Genomic DNA, 7150 nt, shown 5'->3' on the forward strand with positions numbered 1-7150 from the left:
AGCCAGCATCATCCTGATACCAAAACCTGGCAGAGACATAACCAAAAAAGAGAATTTCAGACCAATATCCTTGATGAACATTGATGCAAAAATCCTCAATAAAATACTGGCAAACCGAATCCAGCAGCACATCAAAAAGCTTATCCACCATGATCAAGTGGGCTTCATCCCTGGGATGCAAGGCTGGTTCAACATACGCAAATCAATAAATGTAATCCAGCATATAAACAGAACCAAAGACAAAAACCACATGATTATCTCAATAGATGCAGAAAAGGCCTTTGACAAAATTCAACATCTCTTCATGCTAAAAACTCTCAATAAATTAGGTATTGATGGGACGTATCTCAAAATAATAAGAGCTATCTATGACAAACCCACAGCCAATATCATACTGAATGGGCAAAAACTGGAAGCATTCCCTCTGAAAACTGGCACAAGACAGGGATGCCCTCTCTCACCGCTCCTATTCAACATAGTGCTGGAAGTTCTGGCCAGAGCAATCAGGCAGGAGAAGGAAATAAAGGGTATTCAATTAGGAAAAGAGGAAGTCAAATTGTCCCTGTTTGCAGATGACATGATTGTATATCTAGAAAACCCCATTGTCTCAGCCCAAAATCTCCTTAAGCTGATTAGCAACTTCAGCAAAGTCTCAGGATACAAAATTAATGTACAAAAATCACAAGCATTCTTGTACACCAATAACAGACAAACAGAGAGCCAAATCATGAGTGAACTCCCATTCACAATTGCTTCAAAGAGAATAAAATACCTAGGAATCCAACTTACAAGGGATGTGAAGGACCTCTTCAAGGAGAACTACAAACCACTGCTCAATGAAATAAAAGAGGATACAAACAAATGGAAGAACATTCCATGCTCATGGGTTGGAAGAATCAATATCGTGAAAATGGCCATACTGCCCAAGGTAATTTATAGATTCAATGCCATCCCCATCAAGCTACCAATGACTTTCTTCACAGAATTGGAAAAAACTACTTTAAAGTTCATATGGAACCAAAAAAGAGCCCGCATCGCCAAGTCAATCCTAAGCCAAAAGAACAAAGCTGGAGGCATCACGCTACCTGACTTTAAACTATACTACAAGGCTACAGTAACCAAAACAGCATGGTACTGGTACCACAACAGAGACATAGATCAATGGAACAGAACAGAGCCCTCAGAAATGATGCCGCATAGCTACAACTATCTGATCTTTGACAAACCTGACAAAAACAAGAAATGGGGAAAGGATTCCCTATTTAATAAATGGTGCTGGGAAAACTGGCTAGCCATATGTAGAAAGCTGCAACTGGATCCCTTCCTTACACCTTATACAAAAATTAATTCAAGATGGATTAAAGACTTATATGTTAGACCTAAAACCATTAAAATCCTACAAGAAAACCTAGGCAATACCATTCAGGACATAGGCGTGGGCAAGGACTTCATGTCTAAAACACCAAAAGCAATGGCAACAAAAGCCAAAATCGACAAATGGGATCTCATTAAACTAAAGAGCTTCTGCACAGCAAAAGAAACTACCATCAGAGTGAACAGGCAACCTACAGAATGGGAGAAAATTTTTGCAACCTACTCATCTGACAAAGGGCTAATATCCAGAATCTACAATGAACTCAAACAAATTTACAAGAGAAAAACAAACAACCCCATCAAAAAGTGGGCAGAGGACATGAACAGACACTTCTCAAAAGAAGACATTTATGCAGCCGAAAAACACATGAAGAAATGCTCATCATCACTGGCCATCAGAGAAATGCAAATCAAAACCACAGTGAGATACCATCTTACACCAGTTAGAATGGCCATCATTAAAAAATCAGGAAACAACAGGTGCTGGAGAGGATGTGGAGAAATAGGAACACTTTTACACTGTTGGTGGGACTGTAAACTAGTTCAACCATTGTGGAAGTCAGTGTGGCGATTCCTCAGGGATCTCGAACTAGAAATACCATTTGACCCAGCCATCCCATTACTGGGTATATACCCAAAGGACTATAAATCATGCTGCTATAAAGACACATGCACACGTATGTTTATTGCGGCACTATTCACAATAGCAAAGAGTTGGAACCAACCCAAATGTCCAACAACGATAGACTGGATTAAGACAATGTGGCACATATACACCATGGAATACTATGCAGCCATAAAAAATGATGAGTTCGTGTCCTTTGTAGGGACATGGATGAAACTGGAAAACATCATTCTCAGTAAACTATCGCAAGGACAAAAAACCAAACACCGCATGTTCTCACTCATAGGTGGGAATTGAACAATGAGAACTCATGGACACAGGAAGGGGAACATCACACTCCGGGGACTGTTGTGGGGTGGGGGGAGGGGGGAGGGACAGCATTAGGAGATACATCTAATGCTAAATGACGAGTTAATGGGTGCAGGAAATCAACATGGCACATGGATACATATGTAACAAACCTGCACATTGTGCACATGTACCCTAAAACCCTGAAGTATAATAAAAAAAAAAAAAAAAAAAAAAACAGTTCAGGAAAAGTTATAATTTAGAAAAAAAAAAAAAAAACATATGCAAATCAATAAATGTGATACACCACATAAACAGAATTAAAAACAAAAATCACATGATCATCTTAATAGGTGCAGAAAAAGCATTCAACAAAATTCAGCATCCTTTTATGATGAAAACTCTCAGCAAAATCAGCATACAAGGGACATACTTCAATGTAATAAAAGCCATCTATGACAAACCCACAGCCAACATAATACTGAATGGAGAAAAGTTGAAAGCATTCCCTCTGAGAACTGGAACAAGATAAGGATGCCCACTCTCACCACTCCTCTTCAACATAGTACTGGAAGTCCTAGTCAAAGCAATCAGACAAGAGAAAGAAATAAAGGGTATACAGATCAGTAAAGAGGAAGTCAAACTGTCACTGTTTGCTGATGATATGCTTGTTTACCTTGAAAACTGTAAAGACTCCAAAAAGCTCCTAGAACTGATAAAAGAATTCAGCAAAGTTTCCAAATACAAGATTAATGTACACAAATCAGTAGCTCCTCTATACATCAGCAGCAACAAAGCGGAGAATCAAATCAAGAACTCAACCCCTTTTACAATAGCTGCAATAAAATAAAATAAAATACTTAGGAACATACCTAACGAAGGAGTCGAAAGACCTCTATGGGGAAAACTATGAAACACTGCTGAAAGAAAACATAGATGACACAACCAAATGGAAACACATCCCATGCTCATGGATGGGTAGAATCAATATTGTGAAAATGGCCATACTGTCAAAAGCAACCTACAAATTCAATGCAATCCCTACCAAAATACCATCATCATTCTTCACAGAATTAGAAAAAATAATTCAAAAATTCATATGGAATCAAGAAAGAGCCCATATAGCCAAAGCAAGACTAAGCAAAGAGAACAAATCTGGAGGCATCACACTACCTGATTTTAAACTATACTATAAGGCCATGGTCACCAAAACAGCATGGTACTGGTATAAAAATAGGCACATAGACCAATGGAACAGAATAGATAACCCAGAAATAAACCCGAATACTTACAGCCAATCAATCTTCGACAAAGCAAACAAAAACAAAGTGGGGAAATGACACCCTTTTCAACAAATGGTGCTGGGATAATTGGCTAGCCACATGTTGGAGAATGAAACTGTATCCTCTTCTCTCACCTTATGCAAAAATCAACTCAAGATGGATTAAGGACTTAAATCTATGACCTATAAAAATTCTAGAAGATAACACTGGAAAAACCCTTCTAGTCATTGGCTTAGGCAATGATTTCATGACCAAGAACCCAAAAGCAAATGCAATAAAAACAAAGATAAATAGCTGGGACTTAATTAAACTAAAGAGCTTTTGCATAGCAAAAGGAACAGTCAGCAGAGTAAACAGACAACCCACAGTCTGGGAGAAAATCTTCACAACCTATACATCTGACAAAGGACTAACATCCAAAATCTACAATGAACTCAAACAAATCAGTAAAAAAAAGGCAAACAATCCCATCAAACAGTGGGCTAAGGACGTGAACAGACAATTCTCAAAAGAAGATATACAAATGGCCAACAAACATATTTAAAAAATGCTCAACATTGGCTGGGCGCAGTGGCTCACACCTGTAATCCCAGCAGTTTGGGAGGCCAAGGCAGGTGGATCACGAGGTCAGGAGATCAAGACCAACCTGGCTAACACAGTGAAACCCCGTCTCTACTAAAATACGAGAAATTAGCCGGGCGTGGTGGTGGGTGCCTGTAGTCCCAGCTACTCGGGAGGCTGAGTCAGGAGAATGGCATGAACCCGGGAGGCGGAGCTTGCAGTGAGCCCAGATCACACTACTGCACTCCAGCCTGGGTGACAGTGAGAGACTCTGTCTCAAAAAAAAAAAAAAAAAAAAAATGCTCAACATCACTAATGATCAGGGAAATGCAAATCAAAACCACAATGCGAAACCACCTTACTCCTGCAAGAATGGCCATAATAAAAAAAATCTAAAAACAGTAGATGTTGGCATGGATGCGGTGATCAGGGAACACTTCTACACTGCTGGTAGGAATGTAAACTAGTACAGCCACTATGGAAAACAGTGTGGAGATTCTTTAAAGAGCTAAAAGTAGAAATACCATTTGATTCAGCAATCCCACTACTGGGTATCTACCCATAGGAAAAGAAGTCATTACACGAAAAAGATACCTGCACACACATGTTTATAGCAGCACAATTCACAATTGCAAAATCATAGAACCAACCCAAAAGCCCATCAATTAATGCGTGGATAAAGAAACTGTGGTGTGTATATGTATGTGTGTATATATGTGTGTGTGTGTGGATAAAATGTCACACACACATACATGTATTCGCCAAGCTTCTTGGATCTGTGGTTTGGTGTGATTAATTTTGGAAAGTTTTGGCCATTATCATTTCAAATATTTCTTTTGCTCTGTTCTCTCTCTGATGTCCCATTATGCATATGTTCATGTGTGTGTCTGAAATAATACGTGTGTGTACATGTATGTGTGTATATATATGTGTGTGTGTACATATGTGTGTGTGTATATATACACACACACATATACACACATACATGTACACACACACAATGGAATACTACTTGGCCATAAAAAGGAAGAAATTAACAGTATTTGCAGTGGCCTGGATGAGATTGGAGACTACTATTCTAAGTAAAGTAACTCAGGAATGGAAAACCAAACGTTGTATGTTCTCACTGACATGTAGGAGCTAAGCTATGAGGATGCAAAAGCATAAGAATGATGCAATGGACTGTGGGGACTTGAGGGGAAGAGTGGGAGGGGGCGAGGGATAAAAGACTACAAATATGGTGCAGTGTATACTGCCTGGGTGATGGGTGCACCACTAAAGAACTTACTCGTGTAACCAAATACCACCTGTACCCCAATAACTTATGAAAAAAGAACTCTAAAAATAACAGTTGTATTCACAATTCTATCACCCATTCCTTAGGTTGTTGCTGTCATTATTTCACTTGTCTATAATCAACCAATAAATTATTATTCTTTAAAAAATTACTTTTTAGGTCAATTAAGAAATATATTTTATTTTACTTTCATTTATTCCTTCTCTAATGTTTTTCTTTGTGTAGATGCAAGCTTCTGAACTATATCATTTCCTTCCTGAAGAAAATCTTTTAACATTCATATTGGGCAGGTTTCCTGGTGATGAATTTCCTTAAATTTTGTTTGTCTGAGAAAGTCTTTATTTTTCTTCACTATTGAAGGATAGTTTTACTCAATATAGAATTCTAGATCAGTAGTCTTTTTCTCTGAACATCTGAAATATTTCATTCCACTCTCTTCTTGCTTGCATGGTTTCTAATGAGAAATCCATTGTAAGTCTTATCCTTGTTCCTTTACAGGGAAGATTCTTTTCCCCCCTCTGGATTCTTTCAAGAGTCTCTATTTGTCTTTGTTTTTCTGCAGTCTGACTACAGACTGTATGCCTGGGTATAGCTTTTTGGTATTTATTCTAGTTGGTATTCGCCAAGCTTCTTGGATCTGTGGTTTGGTGTGATTAATTTTGGAAAGTTTTGGCCATTATCATTTGAAATATTTCTTTTGCTCTGTTCTCTCTCTGATATCCCATTATGCATATGTTCAGAAATTCTGAAATTCTTTCACAGTTCTTGGAGGTTCTGCTCCACTATTTTCTTCTCTCTCCCCACCTCCTTCTTTGCATTTTACTTTTTTTTTTTTTTTTGAGACTGAATCTAGCTCTGTTGCCCAGGCTGGAGTGCAATGGTGCAACCTTGGCTTACTGCAACCTCCACCTCCCAGGTTCAAGTGATTCTCCTGCTTCAGCCTCCCGAGTAGCTGAATTACAGGTGCCCACCATCACATCTGGCTAATTTTTGTACTTTTAGTAGAGATGGGGTTTCACCATGTTGGCCAGGCTGGTCTCCAACTCCTGACCTCAAGTAATCCACCCACCTTGGCCTCCCAAAGTGCTGGGGTTGCAGGCATGAGCCACCACATCTGGCCCATCTTTGCATTTCTATTTAGGATGTTTCTACTGATCTATCTTTAAGTTCACTGATTCATTCCTTGGCTGTGTTGAGTCTTCTGCGAACCCAGTGAAGGTTTTCTTCATTTATGTTAGTATATTTTTGATCTCTAGAATTTTAATTCTTTCTTTGAATTTCCATCTCTTCTTCTTACGTTGCCCATTTATTCTTGTATTTTGGCTACTTTTTGCATTACAGCTCTTAACATGTTAATCACAGTTATTTTAAATTCTCTTTGTGATAATTCCAACATCCGTGTCATATCTGAGTCTGGTTCAGATGCTTGCTTTGTTTTTTTCAGATTGTGTTTTTTTTTTTTCTTGCTGTTGGTGGGCCTTGTAGCTTTTTATTGAAGTTGGACAGGACACGTTGTATTGGGTAATAGGAACAGAGCCTTTGGTGTGAGGATTATGTTAATCTGGTTAGGAGTTGGGCTGTGTGTAATGTTTGCTGTAGCTATAGGTGTCAGGGGATTCAAATTCCTCTAGTGTTCTTGTTTTTGTCTACTCTCTTGACTTTGGGCTCCCCTAAGTACCCCTCATCAGAGAGTCTGTGTCTTGCAGTTCTTTCAACTATAAT

The sequence above is a fragment of the Hylobates moloch genome, unplaced genomic scaffold (genome assembly GCF_009828535.3).
Source record: "Hylobates moloch isolate HMO894 unplaced genomic scaffold, HMol_V3 SCAFFOLD_12, whole genome shotgun sequence".
NCBI classification, from domain to species: domain Eukaryota; kingdom Metazoa; phylum Chordata; class Mammalia; order Primates; family Hylobatidae; genus Hylobates; species Hylobates moloch.